Source organism: Triticum urartu, chromosome 5, assembly GCF_003073215.2.
Source record: "Triticum urartu cultivar G1812 chromosome 5, Tu2.1, whole genome shotgun sequence".
In the NCBI taxonomy this organism is placed as follows: domain Eukaryota; kingdom Viridiplantae; phylum Streptophyta; class Magnoliopsida; order Poales; family Poaceae; genus Triticum; species Triticum urartu.
The window spans coordinates 638,120,545-638,137,976 of record NC_053026.1 but is presented as its reverse complement, the minus strand read 5'-3'; positions in this window follow the sequence as shown (position 1 = coordinate 638,137,976).

Below are 17,432 nucleotides of genomic sequence, written 5' to 3'. Positions count from 1 at the left end.
CTCTAACTTGCAGATCAACTCCGGCGCCAACTCTTCCATTTCTTCTAGCACGCCAGGCGATAGTTCTTTCGCACAAAGAACACGGAAGAAATAGCTGAGTTCTGCCAGTACTAGCCATTCATCCTCAGGGATGAAGCCACGCAACATCACCGGCATTACCCACTCAATCCATATGTGCCAATCATGACTCTTGAGACCAAATATCTTCAGTTTATCAAGATTCGCTCCCCTCTTTAGATTCGCTGCATACCCATCGGGGAACATCAACTGCTGTTGCACCCAGAAGAGAATTTCCCTCATAGCTGGCCTTCCAAGATTGAACCATGCCTTTGGCTTTGTCCAGTTCTGCTTTCCTTTCGGTTCTTTCATGTTTTGTAACGGCCTATCACATAGCGCCTCCAGATCGACTCTAGCCTTAGTATTATCCTTTGACTTCCCATCTATGCCGAACAATGTACCAAAAAGTGCCTCGGCGATATTCTTCTCAGTGTGCATCACGTCGATGTTGTGTGGGCAAAGGAGGTCTTTGAAGTAAGGCGGATCCCATAAGCATGTTTTGTGAGTCCACGCATGCTTAGTATTATACCCCTTGAAGTACCCTGGACGTTGTGGATCTGGCTCGAGAGCGTTTAACTGATCCAGGGTCTGTTGGCCTGTCAATGCAGGTGGTGCAGAGTTTTTGACAACTCTACCCCTGATGAAGTTCTTCTTGTCTTTCCTGAACTTATGGCGAGGATCCAGGAACTGTCTATGCATGTCGAAGCAAGAAAACTTGCGACCGGCCTGAAGCCAACGAAACTCAAGAGCTCCCTTGCATGTGGGGCACGGGAACCTTCCATGCACACACCAGCCAACGAATAGCGCATACACCGGCAAGTCATGCGTCGAGTAGATGTACCAGACACGCATTATGAAGTTCCGTTTGCTAAAGGCGTCGTATGTCTTGAACCCATTATCCCAGGCTTCTTGCAATTCGTCCTTAAGCGGCTGCATGTACACATTCATATTTTTGCCCGGATAGTTGGGTCCTAGAATTATCAACGTCAGGAAAATGTTCTTTCTTTGCATAATCTGTCCGGGGGGGAGATTGAGTGGAAAGACAAATACGGGCCAACAACTGTATTGGGCTGCCGTCATACCAAACACACTGAACCCATCCGTGCTGATGCCGACTCGAGGATGCCTCGGATCTGCCGCTTTGTCAGCATGTAATTCATCAAACTTTTGCCACGCAACACCATCCGATGTGTGTACCATCATCAGATTCCCATCTGCATCTAGTTCGGTTCTTTTGCCTGTTTTGTGCCATGTCATCTGTCTGGCCGTCTCTTCGACCATGAAAAGACGTTGAAGTCTTGGTACGATTGGCATATACCGAAGAACAGTAACGGGGATTTTGGTCTGTGTCTTCTCACCCATACCGTTGTCTACCACAATATACCTGGAAGACTTGCAAATGGGACAATAGTTCAAGTCGCATAGTCAAGCCTAAATAAGGCACATCCTTTCTCACAGGCATGTATCTTCTCATAGGGCATCTTCAGTGCACAGAGGATTTTGTCCGACTGGTACAGGTTTGCAGGCATTACATGGCCTTTGGGTAGAAAGCGTCCAAATACTTTCATAATTGCGTCATAGCATTCTCTGCCCAAGTTGAACTGAGCCTTCAGAGCCATTACTTGTGAGATGGCATCCAACTGACAAAGCTTAGTGTGCTCGTGGAGCGGACGTTTCGAAGACTCCAACATTTCATTGAAGGCCTTTGCAGATTCCTCCATCTCCTCGTCCGAATCCCGAGCATCATCATAGCCTTGCACCATGTTTTCCATCCCGGTACCATGCTCGTCGGTGCGACGACGATCCACCTCAGCTCGGTCACGTTGGGCAGACTCACCATGAAATGTCCACACCGTATAATCGGGCGTAAATCCACTCTTTTGCAGGTGTTTGCCCATTTCAGCCTCTGTCTTCTTTTCCCAATTGCCGCCCCGGAAACAGGGGCACCAGGTTTTCTTTTGGCCATTTGCAAATGCGGCTTGCACAAACCCCTTAGTTTTTGTGAACCATTCAGCGCTCCATTTGTTCTGACCAGTGTGACCGGTATACATCCAAGCACGGTCACTCATCTTGACTTTCAGAGCTACTGGACACACAACAATTATATATGTAATTCACCATGTATATATTCATCAGTTGATCTACTTTGTCAATTTTATTACGTCCATGCAACCTACACTCCAATAGGTAATGATAGGTCCTAATCCCACCCGTGTATGTGTAGATTGGGTTTATTTTCCCATGCTATGCTCCGGATCCGACGCAAAATTTCGGCAGCACCTCCCCGCTGTTCTCCTAATACACGTCTCTGCAATAAACAGAGAGGATGTGTACCCGGAGAACAACAGGGGAGGCACTGACGAAATATATGCGTCGGATCCGGAGCAAAGCATATGGGAAAAGGAACCCAATCTACACATACTCGGGCTGTCCATGGATAGCGTTGGACAATTCGAAAGAATCAAGGTTATATATATGCAAATGCATGCATATTTATAACTATGATGCTTTCGAACGGGAGACACATATTGGTTACGCATACTGATGATTCAAGACACATACATAGCTAGCTATCAAGTTTCATCGAAATAGATCAAATAATTAATGGGGGAGGAGGACTTGTCATTTGTGCTCACCCACGAACGAAGGGGCAGAGCTCGTCAAACGCACGGCGAGGTCGTCGAACACCAAACCTCGCAGCGATGAAACAACTGCACATTTAAAACTACACGATCAACACAATTATATATGATGTTTTTCATAACAAAATCTAAAAATATATGACCTAACTAATAATTCACAAATATATGACCCCGTCGGCCTCTGGAAGGCCAAGAACACCTTTACGGGAGGTGTCGGTGGTCGGGGTGTCCTGTCGGTGTCGGGGTGCCGTGTCGGGGTCGGGGTGCTGTTTCGGGGTCGGGGGGTGGGGGTGTCGTGTCGATGTCGGGGTAGTGCCGTGTCGGTGTCGGGGTGTTGTTTCGGGGTCGGGGTGTGGTGTCGGGGTCAGGGTGTCGGGTCAGGCTCGGGGTCGGGGTGTCGGGTCAGGCTCGGGGGGTCGGGGTGTCGGGGTCGGGGTCTCGGGGTCGGGGTGTCGTGTCGGGGTGCCGGGTCGGGGTCTGGGTACCGTGTCGGGTCGGGGTGTCGGGGTCGGGGTCGGGGTGTCGGGTCAGGCTTGGAGTGTCGGGGTGTCGGGGTCAGGGTCGGGGTCTTCTTCTTCTTCTTCCTCCTTTCCTTTTTCCTCTTCTTCTTCTCCTCCTCTCCTCTTTTTTCTTCTTCTTCTTCCTCCTTTCCTTTTTCCTCTTCTTCTTCTCCTCCTCTCCTCTTTTTTCTTCTTCTTCTTCCTCCTTTCCTTTTTCCTCTTCTTCTTCTCCTCCTCTCCTCTTTTTTCTTCTTCTTCTTCCTCCTTTCCTTTTTCCTCTTCTTCTTCTCCTCCTCTCCTCTTTTTTCTTCTTCTTCTTCCTCCTTTCCTTTTTCCTCTTCTTCTTCTCCTCCTCTCCTCTTTTTTCTTCTTCTTCTTCCTCCTTTCCTTTTTCCTCTTCTTCTTCTCCTCCTCTCCTCTTTTTTCTTCTTCTTCTTCCTCCTTTCCTTTTTCCTCTTCTTCTTCTCCTCCTCTCCTCTTTTTTCTTCTTCTTCTTCCTCTTCTTCTTTTTTCTTCTCCTCCTCCTCTTCTTCTTCTCCTGATCTCCTCTTTTTCTCTTTTTCTTCTTTCCTAAAACTAAACTAAACCTAAAACTAAAACTAAAAAATCAAAAAAAGAAAAAAACTAAATCTAAACCTAAAACTAAACTAAAACTAAACCTATAAACCTAAAACTAATCCTAAAACTAAAACTAAATCTAAACTACACATAAACCTAAAACTAAAAAAACAGAAAAAAGGAAAAAGAAAAAAAGGAAGAAGAAGGCCTCACCTGCAGGGTGGAGGAGGGGGCCGGTGCGGCCTAGGGCGACGGAGGAGCGGGGCGGGGCGGCCTGGGACGGCGGCGGGGGGCGCTGGGGCGGGGGGGGGGGGGCGGCCGGCGCGGGCGGCGGGGGCGCGGGCGGGGGGGGCGGGGGCGCGGGCGGCGGCGGCGGGGGGGGGGGCGCCGGGGCGGCGGCGGGGCGCTGGGGCGGCGGCGGGGCGGGGGGGGGGGCGCCGGGGCGGCGGCGGGGGGCGCTAGGGCGGCGGCGGGGCGTGGTGCGACGGGGCGGTGGAGGTGGGAGAGAGAGAGGAGGGTGTGGGGCGCGGCCCCGTTAACGTTACGTGGGGCTTCCCTCTTTGCCGTCCGCCAACCTTTGCCGTCCGCCTCCTTGGTCTTTGCCGTCCGCTAGCGGATGGCAAAGAGGGGGGCCCGTCAGGTTTTTTTTTGCAGCTCGTCAGTGGGGCCCCTCCCTCTTTGCCGTCCGCTAGCCGACGACAAAGAATCTTCGCCGTCCGCTAGCAGACGGCAAAGAACTGGCTGATGGCAAACTTTGTCTTTGCCATCAGCCAGTTCTTTGCCGTCTGCTTTTTGGAAGCTGATGGCAAAGAACTGGCAGATGGCAAACTAGCTGATTCCAGTAGTGGTTGTCGTCATGGGCTGGGCCTGTTAAAAACAAAACCAAGCCTAGGCAGTCTACAGCCCAGTTGAAACTTGCTCGACCTGAAAAAAAAACAATATACGTGTTCAATAAACGAGAAAATTCTGCAAGTCTAGAATGATAACTGGGATGCAGCAGGGATATTGTTTTTCATCGTGTTAATAAGAGCATGCACTTGTTTCAAAAAATTTGGAGAACTGGGAATTCGAACAGCAGGTGCTTATGCTACCCATCAAATAAAAATCAGGTGCCTGAAAATTCGTTTCGAAACAAATGATTCAGCTTTATATCCACGTCGATCCTCGGCATGATGGTTGGAAGAAAATGCCATGTTCATACCAAAAGATTGGTAACAACAATACCAACTTACGGACGACAAGGTAGTACAAGTACCAATACCAAAGTAACTTATAATCTTTTTACTCCTGGCCCTAGTGTTCGTCTGGTAGAAAATCTTGCAGAGGACCAGCTCCCGCTCCTTCCCTTGCTCCAGGTCCCCGAGGTGGTACTCGTGCATCACCCAGTTGGTCCTCTGCTGGTCGAAGTTCTTGTTGTTGTGCAGCACCAGAACCTTTTTGCTGCCTGTCTGCTAGCCGTTGTCCATCACCGGCAAGGTATTGCCGGTGTTGTGCCACATCGCATGCATGCTGCACTCTGATTATATCTTGCGACGCGTCCACGTGCCCCTTTTGAATGCCCTAGAAATGCGCTGGAATGAATGCTTGCTTAGGCCACTCAGTGTGATACCTACAGTGTTGTCGAATACATGTTTTAGTACTACTCCGGTATATAGGAAGTAAAATAACTGTCTTATTATATATAGCCACTCTTCGCTACATGGATGAGATAGTAAGACATGGAAAAACAAAAATGGTGGCAGCTAGTGGGTAAAAAGTACTCCAAGGTAAAAAGTACTCCTACTAGTAAGTAAGTAGAGTACTAGTACACCAATGAAAGAAAGGTGAGAGGGTTAAAAATGGAATACCTGGGTAGATGGTGACGGTCCGATCATGGTAGATTGTGTGACCATGTTGCACATCAGTGGTACCATGGGTAACGACTGCTACGATAGTTGATCCCAATATGCCAAAGTCAGCTACAAGGTTCCAGGTTCGACCGAATTGCGGATGCAAATGCACATCCAGGATCGGCGATCTTATTTTGATCGCGGGATGACTGGTCCCTGCAAATAATGGAGTACCGTCAGGTATGCAAATGATGGTTTGTGCATTCCGTTTGTAATCTCCCATACCGTAGGATGGCAACCAGATGAAACAAGTCCCCTGGCTTGTCACCACGAAGATGCGTCCTAGATGGCGCACGGCGTTTTCGAACGTGTAGGGGTACAAATCTACCGCCGCCAACATGCGCCAGCCTCTGCCGTTACTGCCTCTTGCATTGATGGCAATCCTTATGTCGAACACCGCGATGAGATAGTAATCGTCGTAGCCGTGTCGCTTTGTCGGCGGGTCCGCAATTACTATCTTCTTCAATCTCATGTAGGCATCATCATATGTATTCAAGCCCAGCCAGTCCGGAGGGCCGATCCCAATGGTGGAGAAGGGGTTTACCCGAACGGCCGCACTGCTGTGGATGTTGTGCAAAATGATGGTGCTATTCAGCCGGAGGTATGCAAGCCAATCTTCGTTGGCACCGACCCCGACCTATATATAAGACGGTGGGCAGCAGAGAAATTACAGGATGGAAATGGAATAACTAGGTACTACATGATCGAACTCCATTACTGACTTGCTCATCGGACAAAATCCGACTACCTCTCAACGTCGGCAACTCTAGCCGAGTCAACGTGCAACCATGGCCAGGGAGCGGTGGACTGTTTGAAGGATTGTCCCATAGAAGAACCTTCTCCTCGAGGACGCATGGAAGCCCAACAAGCATGGCCTTTTCCCAAGCCTTTTTAAGCACCGTCTTGAAAAAGTTGGTGCAGGAAGCACCGAGTCTTGCGGCGGTGAAGACATCGGCGCGGCGTGCGATTTCTCCCAGAGGATTGTCGTCCAATGTCTCCCAGCCCCGACGAGGAGGAGAACCACCTGGCGAATCCATGGGAGCAGTGACGAACCATCTTCTCTTTGGGGGGAGGGGAACTGGCGAGGAGGAGATAAGAGCATAGTAACTGAATGGCCTCGTCCCTTCCAACTGTAGTTCGTTCCTTAGCGAAGGCGTAAGGCTATTATTTACTACTAGTACTGGCATTATGGGACATTATGGGATTGCATTATACTGTAAATAATAGCACTATTAAGAAATTTTTGGCACTAGCTAGTAGTTTTTGGCATGGATTAAGAAATTTTGGGTATGTTTTTGCTATTTTTTGTACACGCCAACTAGTTTCAAAAAATGTCTTGCATTATGTGACGGAGGAGTGCGCACTCGTACTGTAGCAGTACTAGTACTACTTTCTCAACTAGTAGTGCGATGTACTGCACTTCTAGTATAGTGCACCAGTGTTGAACTCTTGAATCTCAGGGCCAAGGAGGTACAGTTGGAAGTGGAGGGTACTACGTACTGCTCTCAATGCAGGGAAAGTACACCTGCGTAGTGGCCTAAAGGGTACTCTCGGTGCTCTATTCAGCCGCTCCTCTCATGTAGCTGGCCTACTCAGCCGCTCCTCTCAGGCACACACTAGAAGCCTGTTTATCAGCAACGGTTACTGCGGGGGCAGAACATATGAGTTATTTTATACAGCGAGACTAGGCTTTTCTCTTCCATTTGTGGAGGTGTAATGGATCTCGTCGAACTTTGTTAGTAGTTCCTTCTTTATGAATGAGATGAAGCAAAGCTTTTGCCTCCGTTTCAAAAAAAACGTCAAGAGGAATTTCTTTTATAGTAGAGTCGATAATGGAGTGAAGTCCATTCATGCAACGCCACAAGCTACAGAGTAGTAGTTATAGCACTTTACGTACAGAGCGATATTGCATAGTTCCTAATTAATGCCCCGTCAGGCTTTTCCGGCTCATCAGGCTTAATTGGGAGGCGCTAGTTTAATTATGCTAGTACTAGCTGATGAGGAAGCTGCAAGCGAGGTCCGGCTAGGGTGAGCACGCGAGCCACGAGATGTTGGGAAGGAAAACCCATTCACGTGGCTAGGCTATCCAGTGCACCCAGATTGTGGTGGCGCACGTCCATTTGACTTCAAAACTCAAACTACCTGTGTAAAATATTGGCTTGCATCGAAGTTACTATTTAAAAGAAGGCTACCATGCATTCGGCCGGGATCGAACCCACAAAACGAGGTATACATTCCCACGACCACTAGTAGTACTCGTTGGAGTACAACGCAACCTAGAATCGCCTTTTGTCGCTAGTAGTACATTGTTCCTTACAAGAAACCCCTAATAATGCAAGAAACCACTAATAATGCCAAGAAACTACTACCACTTGCATACGTGGCAGAATTAAGATAAGAGTACCTTATCAACCATTGTACATGCTCTTACCAACCAGCCCAACCAAGAAACGACTACTCTACGAAGTGCCATTGTAGGCACGTTTCAACCCATGGCCCTGTTTGGATACATTTGTTGTCAATCTAACCCTGCCATCCAAACACCACTTTGGTTAGAGTTAGTTCAGGGTTAGAATCTAACCTCTGACTTAGAATATCCAAATAGGGCCCTTGTCTCCCAGTAAGTCAACGCCTTCTATTCGACCGAGCGTTATGACTTGTGGGACCTACATGTCAGTCTGCACAAAAATCCCCGAGTGACCTCCTTGTTCCGGCCCGTCCACCTAGTCATCCTCGCCCATGGGACGCAGCTACCGTCGCCAGCAGAAGGCGAGGTCAAAACTGGCCGTGGTGCGGAGCTCATCTTGCGGTAGCCCAAATGCCAGCTCCGTCCAACGCTCGCGGGCGCTAGCTAGCCAAGATAGCTCCGTCCAGCTGCTTATCTGCAAGGTTTTCTAGCTAGATTGGCACAGCGGCGCGGCGGCTTGCTCGCGCGTGCCGCGCTAAGGTCAGCCATCTGGCTCGAGCGAAGGCCAGCGCAGCGGCTTGCTCGCTCGTGAGTCACTCTCGGGCCAGCCTGCCAACCCATGCGGAGGCCAGTGCGGTGTGCGGCCCTTCCGGTGGAGTGGCGGCCAATGCGTCACGGTTGTTTATAATATCGTTAAGTGGTACTTCCGAGGCTACTGTTATTGAACACTCTTGAAAGTAGTGTCATAGCTTCCGGGATGCCATGAATACCGCGTACGCGATCTTTTGATAATGCAGGTACCGTGATTTTGTAGGGTGTGAGGATAGTGTACACATAATAGACCGGCTTTTGAAGGGGGAATTTGTGTCCGTCTGCTTCTCGTTCGACGACGAGCACTGCGCTTACAACCTGATGTGTTGCTGCAATGTATAATAGCATTGGTTCGCCAATGTTTGGCGCGGCCAGGACTGGGTTTGTTGCCAGTATGGATTTTATTTCGCCGAGTCCGGCCGTGGCTTCATCCGTCCATTTGAAGTGTTCGGTGCGCCGAAGGAGGCGGTAAAGGGGTAGGGCCTTTTCTCCCAAGCGGGAGATAAAGCGGCTTAGAGCCGCCACGCATCCGGTTAACTTTTGTATTTGTTTGAGGTCCTTTGGGATATCCAGTTGCGACAGAGCTCAGAGTTGGCTGGATTTGCTTCAATTCCTCTACCGGATACAATGAAGCCCAAGAGCTTTTCGGCTAGAATGCCGAAAACGCATTTTTCCGGGTTGAGCTTGATGTCGTATGTTCGGCGGTTATCAAATATGAACCTCAAGTCGTCTACGAGAGATTCGACATGTCTTGTTTTGACGACCACGTCATCTACATATGCCTCCACTGTTTTCCCAATCTGGCTTGCCAGACATGTCTGAATCATGCGCTGATATGTTGCGCCGGCGTTTTTGAGCCCGGAGGGCATCGTGTTGAAGCAGAATGGGCCGTATGGTGTGATAAATGCCGTTGCGGCTTGGTCTGGTTCTGCCATCTTGATTTGATGGTAGCCGGAATATGCATCGAGGAAACACAACGAATCGTGTCCTGCGGTGGCGTCAATAATTTGATCGATGTGGGGGAGGGGGAAGGGATCCTTTGGGCAAGCCTTGTTAAGGTCTTTAAAATCAACACTCTGGCGCCAGGATTTGTCCTTCTTTGGTACCATCACCAGGTTTGCTAGCCAGTTCTGATGTTTTATATCTCTGATGAATCCAGCCTCCAATAGGTTTGCTAGCTCCTCTCCCATGGCCTGTCTCTTAGGTCCAGAAAAACGCCAAAGAGCCTGTTTGACAGGTTTGAATCCTGTTTGGATATTTAAGCTGTGCTCGGCCAGCCTGAGTGGGATTCCTGGCATGTCTGAAGGGTGCCAGGCGAAAATTTCCCAGTTCTCTTGTAGGAACTGTCGTAGTGCAGCGTCTACATCAGGGTTTAACTGTGCCCCGATGGAAGCTGTTTTATTGGGGTCCGTTGGATGGACTTGGAATTTGACTATTTCGTCCGCCGGTTTAAAGGAGGTGGACTTGGATCTTTTGTCGAGTACCACATCGTCCCTATTCACCGTAGAGCGCAGCGCAGTCAGTTCCTCAGCCGCTAGGGCTTCGGATAGTGCCTCGAGGGCCAGTGCGGCTGTCTTGTTTTCGGCGCGGAGTGCTATGTCCGGATCACTAGCGAGAGTGATGATCCCGTTAGGCCCGGGCATCTTGAGCTTCACGTACCCGTAATGGGGTATTGCTTGGAAGATTGTAAACGCTTCCCGCCCTAGCAGAGCGTGATAACCGCTGCTGAACGGAGCCACATGGAACGTGACCTCTTCGGTCCTGTAATTATCTGGCGTGCCGAACACCACATCTAGTGTGATTTTTCCTATACAGCGCGCTTCCCGACTGGGGATTATTCCTCTAAATGTTGTGCTGCTTCGCTCAATGCGGTTCCAGTCTATTTCCATTTTCTGAAGGGTTTCCTCATAAATGAGGTTCAATCCGCTGCCGCCGTCCATGAGTACCTTGGTAAGACGAAAGCCGTCCACTATTGGACTGAGGACCAATGCGGCTGGTGCTCGGGCTGTTCGGAATTTAGGTTTATCACTGGCGTTAAAGGTAATAGTCGTGTCACTCCATGGGTTTATTGTTGCTACTTGGTAGACTTCGGCAAGGCTGCGGAGTGTCCTTTTTCGCATATTATTTGATGCGAAAGTCTCGAAGACTGTTAATACCGTATTGGTGTCTCTGGGTTGGCTTTCTGTGGCCTCCGGAATTAGGAGATTTTCACCAATTTTGGCCACCTGCCGGAGTATCCAACATGCTGTGAGGCTGTGAGTTGGTGTGGCGTCCTCTGTACTGTGAATTTTAAATGGTCCATTGAGCCATCCTTCCAGTACGGTTCCATGCCCTGTAGAGGGTTTTTGCTTTTTAGTGCTTGACCCAGGTGTCTGGCGATGATGCACCCTTTTATTTCAGACTGGGTTTGTATTCAGGGCCAGATTGTCCAAAAATTTGATTTCGGTTTTCCAGGCGCTTTCCATCGCATAGTACTTTCGTACAATGGACGCCAAGTCAGCGAAGTGTGTAATATCACGGCGACTTATGGCGTTGAGTATCCCTTGTCTGTGCAATTATTGCAGAACATTGAGATTGCGTCTTCCTCGCGGCAGTCCCTTAGCCTGTTCTTAACCAGGAGGAATCTGGCCCAGTAATGATGTACTGTTTCATCGGGCTTTTGCCTGATTTTGGATAGATCGCTTATGTTGGGGCGGGTGGGTGGAATTAAATCCGAAGCCTCACCCCATCTGAGGCTCAGAGACCGAGGAATTTCTGAACTTGAAAATTTGGATTCCTGGATGTTGTCCAATGAATCCAGCCCGTCGCCTGACTCTAAGTTCAGGTATTGAGTGATATCCTCCCCTCCGCGGGTATCCGGCTTGGAGGGATCGGGAATCCGGACGTAGCGAGTCCTTAAGATAGATGAAGGGTCGCCGCACTGTCCCTCTACCACGGCAACATGATGGGTGACTTGGGAGAGTTAATCTCTCTCAGATCAGGTTTAGGCCCCATCTGGTCGTAATCCATAGCGACTCCCAGGGCGGCGAAGCGATCCAAGATCTCGTTTATGCAGGAGAGCTCCATTGGATCTAACTGCTCGGCGAGTTCCGAGCTGACATCAAGATTGTTTTCGACAACTCAAGAAGTCATTGTCGGCGCAGAAGCCGAACAGGCGGTCTAAGAAAACCAGCTAGCCGGAGGGTTTGGCCGACAGCCAAAGCTCCCTTAGCAACGGTGCTGTCTTTAAAGACGGGGCGAGGCATCCTTCCTGATGGCGACGACAAAGAGGAACTCTTAATGAAAGCACCAATGTCGGTGTAAAAACCGGCGGATCTCGGGTAGGGGGTCCCGAACTGTGCATCTAGGCCGGATGGTAACAGGAGGCAAGGGACACGAAGTTTTACCTAGGTTTGGGCCCTCTCGATGGATGTGAAACCCTACGTCCTGCTTGATTAATATTGATGATATGGGTAGTACAAGAGTATATCTACCACGAGATTAGAGAGGCTAAACCCTAGAAACTAGCCTATGGTTTGATTGTTGTTGTGTATGTTGTCCTATGGACTAAAACCCTCCGGTTTATATAGACACCGGAGAGGGTTAGGGGTACATAAAGTCGGTTACAATAGTAGGAGATCTGCATATCCGTATCGCCAAGCTTGCCTTCCACGCCAAGGAAAGTCCCTTTTGGACACGGGACGAAGTCTTCAATCTTGTATCTTCATAGTCCAGGAGTCCGGCTGAAGGTATAGTCCAGCTATCCGAACACCCCCTTATCCAGGACTCCCTCAGAGGGCGTTACAAGTTGGTATCAGAGCCTTCCCCGACCTTAGGAGCCCCCCTGCTTGATCGAATTAGCTGACGTTGTTGTGTCTAGAAAAAAGTTTTGAGTCATTTAGGTATTATATATCAGAGAGTTTAGGAATTCTTTTTACTCCTCAATCCCTTCATCGCTTTGGTAAGGCATCCTGACGTAGAGTTTTGACTCTTCTCTTGTCAAATTTCACTAAAAAAAATTTAGGATCACGCGGGTATTTTGGAATCGTTCGGATCGATTTGTGACGAGAACATTGTTCTTGGTGCCTCCTGTCATTTAGGGGTTGTGGCAGTGTCCCGGGGAGTTGAACTCCGAGGTGTTGTTGTCACAATTTTATCGTTGCAGTTCTGGAATACCTGAGTTTAGTTTCACCGACATCGAAAATCTCTTTTATGCAGTTGTTGGTGGGATAACCTTGACGCCACCCTGTACTGGGGCAGGAGTTCAGGAGTATTGCCATAACTCGTATAACGGATGCTTTTCGAAGGTTGAGGTAGACGATTTCCGAAGTTTTTCTCGGTTATGTGTTGAAGGATGGATACAGCTGGATGTAGGATTTGCTAGATTTGGGTGAGATATTATGCTTCCCCTGTATCCCCAACACCTGATTGCATAACCGGAAAGGTTCGGGAGTTTCATAGGTGGGAATTGTTGTAGCTCTAGTTCTTCCATGGATATTTGGTTTGAGATTGGGTGATCCTTACCGAGTATTCGTTCTTGTTCCGTACCTTGTTGTTGTTTTTCTTCTACATCAATTCTAAGTGGCTTCTCCATTTATGGATATGTGACCATTTCAGTTGGAGTAATTCGTTCATTTTGTTCGGATGTGAAGACTATATGTTGCAATTTCAACCCGTTTGGTTCAGCTTCAATAATTGTCTATCAATGTGCTAATGGATGTCAACCTCTTCAGGATGGCTCCTCCAACAAGCACGACTCCAAATTCTGATCCGCCACCACCACCTCCACCTCCGGAGGCATGGAAAGCTGTGATGGCCACTACCAATGCAAACACGCAGCTGATCATGCAACTTCTTCAAGAGTGCAACCAAGGGAACCGAGGCAACAATGAGAATCACTTTGCTACACTCAACCTGTTCCTTGCTAACCAGCCAAAGACCTTCAGCAATTGCGTTGAGGCAACTAAAGCTGATGATTGGCTCGTGGACTTGTGCAAGCATTTCGAGTGCAGTAATGTCAGGCCTGAGGACTTTGTCAAGTTCGCTTCCTTCCAACTCAAAGACCAAGCTGCAGAATGGTTTCAGCAGTACAAAGATTCCATAGGAGGCCGTGTGATTACCTGGGATGAATTCCGTCAAGACATCAAAGCTCATCATATTCCTCAGAGCGTGGTTGAAAGCAAGCGTGAGGAATTCCGCAACCTGAAGCAAGGCTCTATGTCTGTCTATGAGTACAACAAGATGTTTCAAAAGCTCGCCCGCTTTGCTAAGAAGGACGTCCCTGACGAGAAGAGCATGATATACCAGTTCAAGGGTGGTCTCAGAGAAGAAATCCAGCTAGCTCTCGTTCTCTTTGAGCCCAGGAGGTACGATGAGTTTTACAACATGGCATTGAAGCAAGAGTCTGCTCAACTGAAGTGCGATGCTTCCAAGAAGCGAGTCAGAGATGCTACTCCTTCTTCCTCAACTCAAGTGTCTAAGCAGCAGAAGTATTGGCTTCCTGCTCCTCCATTCCGCCAGCCTTATCAGCAGAAGAGCAAAGGTGGCAGTGGATCTTCCCACACACCCAACCCTGGCTTTCAGAACAAGACTTCGTTTCAAGCTCCAAGATCGAGTGCTCCGTATCACTGTCCGCTTTCGGAGGTCACGTGCAACAAGTGCCAACAGAAGGGTCACTATGCCAACAAATGCTTCAATCAGAGGCATCTCCCCCTCCTCCTCCTGTGAGGTCGGCAAGTACAGCTGTGGTCAAACATAAGCCCAAGCACGCCAAGGTCAACTTGATGAATGCAGCTCAGGCAGAGGACTCGTCGGATGTCATCATGGGTAACCTTCCTGTTAACGATATTCCAGCTAAAGTACTTTTTGACTCTGGTGCATCGCATTCCTTCATGTCATTCCCATTTGGATCGGAGAACAATTTTAGTACTAAGGTTTTACCTAGAACTTTGCAAGTTGTCTCTCCGGCTAAGCCTCTGAGTTCTAGCATGATGGTTCCGCATATTTCTATCATGATGGGTGATTTCAAGTTTCTGGCTTCTCCAATGGTCCTTGGTAACTCGGATATTGATCTTATTCTTGGAATGGACTGGCTTTCTAAGCACAAGGCTCAGCTTGATTGTGCAGGCAGGCAGATTCAATTGACTAATTCGTCTGAGGATGTAATTGTCTTTGCCGCTCGGGATAATACAATCCGTCTGTTTTCTCTCAATGAGAAGGGTGAACTGGACGCCATCTCTCAAATTCCAGTCATTTGCGAATATCAAGACGTCTTTCCAGAAGAGCTTCCAGGAATACCTCCGCATCGGCCTGTTGAATTCGTCATCGATCTTGAGCCTGGCATGGAACCGGTTTGCAAACGTCCTTACAAGCTTGGACCAGAAGAGTTGAAGGAGCTGAAGAAGTAACTCGATATTCAAGAGCGAATGGGTCTCATCCGACCTAGTTCTTCTCCGTGGGGTTGTGGAGTTCTTTTTGTGAAGAAGAAGGATGGAACAGACCGACTTTGTGTTGACTACCGTCCATTGAACAAGAAGACTATCAAGAACAAGTACCCACTTCCCAACATCAACGAGCTGTTCGAACAACTCAAAGGTGCCCAAGTATTCTCCAAGCTTGATCTCCGTATGGGTTATCACCAGATTCGAATCCGTGAGCAAGATATTCCCAAGACGGCTTTCAGAACAAGTTATGGTTCATATGAATACACTGTCATGTCTTTTGGCGTCGTCAACGCTCCTCCGACTTTCTCTCGCATGATGAACTTCATCTTCAATGCCTACACAAATGACTTCGTTTTGGTCTATCTTGATGACATTCTGTTCTTTTCGAAGAACAAGGAAGATCATGCCAAGCACTTGCGTTTGGTGCTCGATAAGCTCAGGGAACATCAGTTCTACGCCAAGTTCTCAAAGTGCGAGTTTTGGCTCGATGAGGTTCTCTATCTTGGGCATATCATCTCTGCCAAGGGCATAGCGGTGAATCCTGAGAAGGTGTCTGCAATTGTGAATTGGGAACCACCTCAGAACGTGAAGCAACTCCGCGGCTTCCTTGGGCTCGCAAGCTACTGTCGAAGGTTCATTGAGAACTTTTCAAAGATCGCGAAGCCCCTTTCAAACCTTCTCCAGAAGCACGTCAAGTACGTTTGGTCTCCGAAATGTGACATCACTTTCAACACTTTGAAAGAGAAATTAGTCACTGCTCCAGTTCTGACTCCTCCTAATGAATCCAAATCGTACGAGGTCTTCTGCGATGCCTCTCTTCAAGGTCTTGGTGCAGTGTTAATGCAAGAGAAGAAAGTTGTGGCTTATACCTCTCGCCAGTTGAAGCCCAACGAGAAGAACTACCCCACTCATGACCTCGAGTTGGCGGCAGTTGTGCATGCTCTTTTGACTTGGAGACATTTCTTATTGGGAAGAAAAGTGGAAATCTTCACTGACCACAAGAGTCTCATGTACATCTTCACTCAGCCTAATCTCAACCTCAGGCAGACTCGTTGGATCGAAATGATTCAAGAGTGTAATCCGAGTATCGAGTATACTCCAGGAAAGTCCAATGTGATTGCTGACGCTTTGAGCAGGAAGGCTTACTGCAACAGTCTGATTATCAAGCCTTACCAACCCGAGCTTTGTGAAGCTTTCCGCAAACTCAATCTGCAAGTTGTTCCTCAAGGTTTCCTTGCCAACCTTCAAGTCTCTCCTACTTTGGAAGATTAGATTCGCGAGGCTCAACTTCTTGATGCTATGGTGAAGAAGGTGAAGATTGGGATTGCCAAGAGTCAACCCATGTACAAGTGCTATCGCCTTGATGACAAGGATACTCTCTTCTTCGAGGATCCCATTGTTGTGCCTAAAGGTGACCTTCGTAAAGTCATTATGAATGAGGCGCACAATTCTCTCCTCTCCATCCACCCTGGGAGTACGAAGATGTATCTGGACCTCAAGCAGGCTTATTGGTGGACTCGAATGAAGCGCGAGATCGCTCAGTTCATGAATGAATGTGATGTCTGCAGAAGAGTGAAGGCAGAACACCAACGACCAGCTGGTCTCCTCCAACCTCTTGCCATTCCAGAATGGAAGTTTGACCATATTGAGATGGACTTAGTGACCGGGTTTCCAAAGTCCAAGCGTGGCAATGATGCTATATTCATTGTCATCGACAAACTCACTAAAGTGGCTCACTTTCTGCCTATCAAAGAGTCTATCTCTGGAGCTCAATTGGCGGAGCTTTATACCTCTCGGATTATCTCTCTGCACGACATTCCACAGTTGATATCTTCAGACCGTGGCAAAATCTTTACCTCCAAGTTTTGGGATTCTTTTCAGAAGGCCATGGGCACCAACATCCGCTTCAGCATAGCTTTCCATCCTCAAACTAGCGGCCAAGTCGAGCGTGTCAATCAGATTCTTGAAGATATGCTCAGGGCTTGCGTTATCTCCTTCGGTATGATGTGGGAAGATTGTCTTCCATATGATGAATTCTCCTACAACAACAGTTTTCAAGCAAGTTCGGGCAAGGCCCCATTTGAAATTCTCTATGGCAGGAAGTGTCGTACTCCTCTTAACTGGTCAGAGACTGGTGAACGTCAACTTCTTGGAAATGACTTGATCACAGAGGTAGAGGAAAATGTGCAAAGTCATTTGTGATAACCTCAAAGTAGTGCAATCGCGTCAGAAGAGCTACTATGATAGTAAGCATCGTGATTTGGCTTTCGAGATCGGAGACCATGTTTACCTCCGCGTCTCTCCAATGAAAGGTACATGTCGCTTCGGTATCAAAGGGAAGGTTGCCCCTAGATACGTGGGTCCTT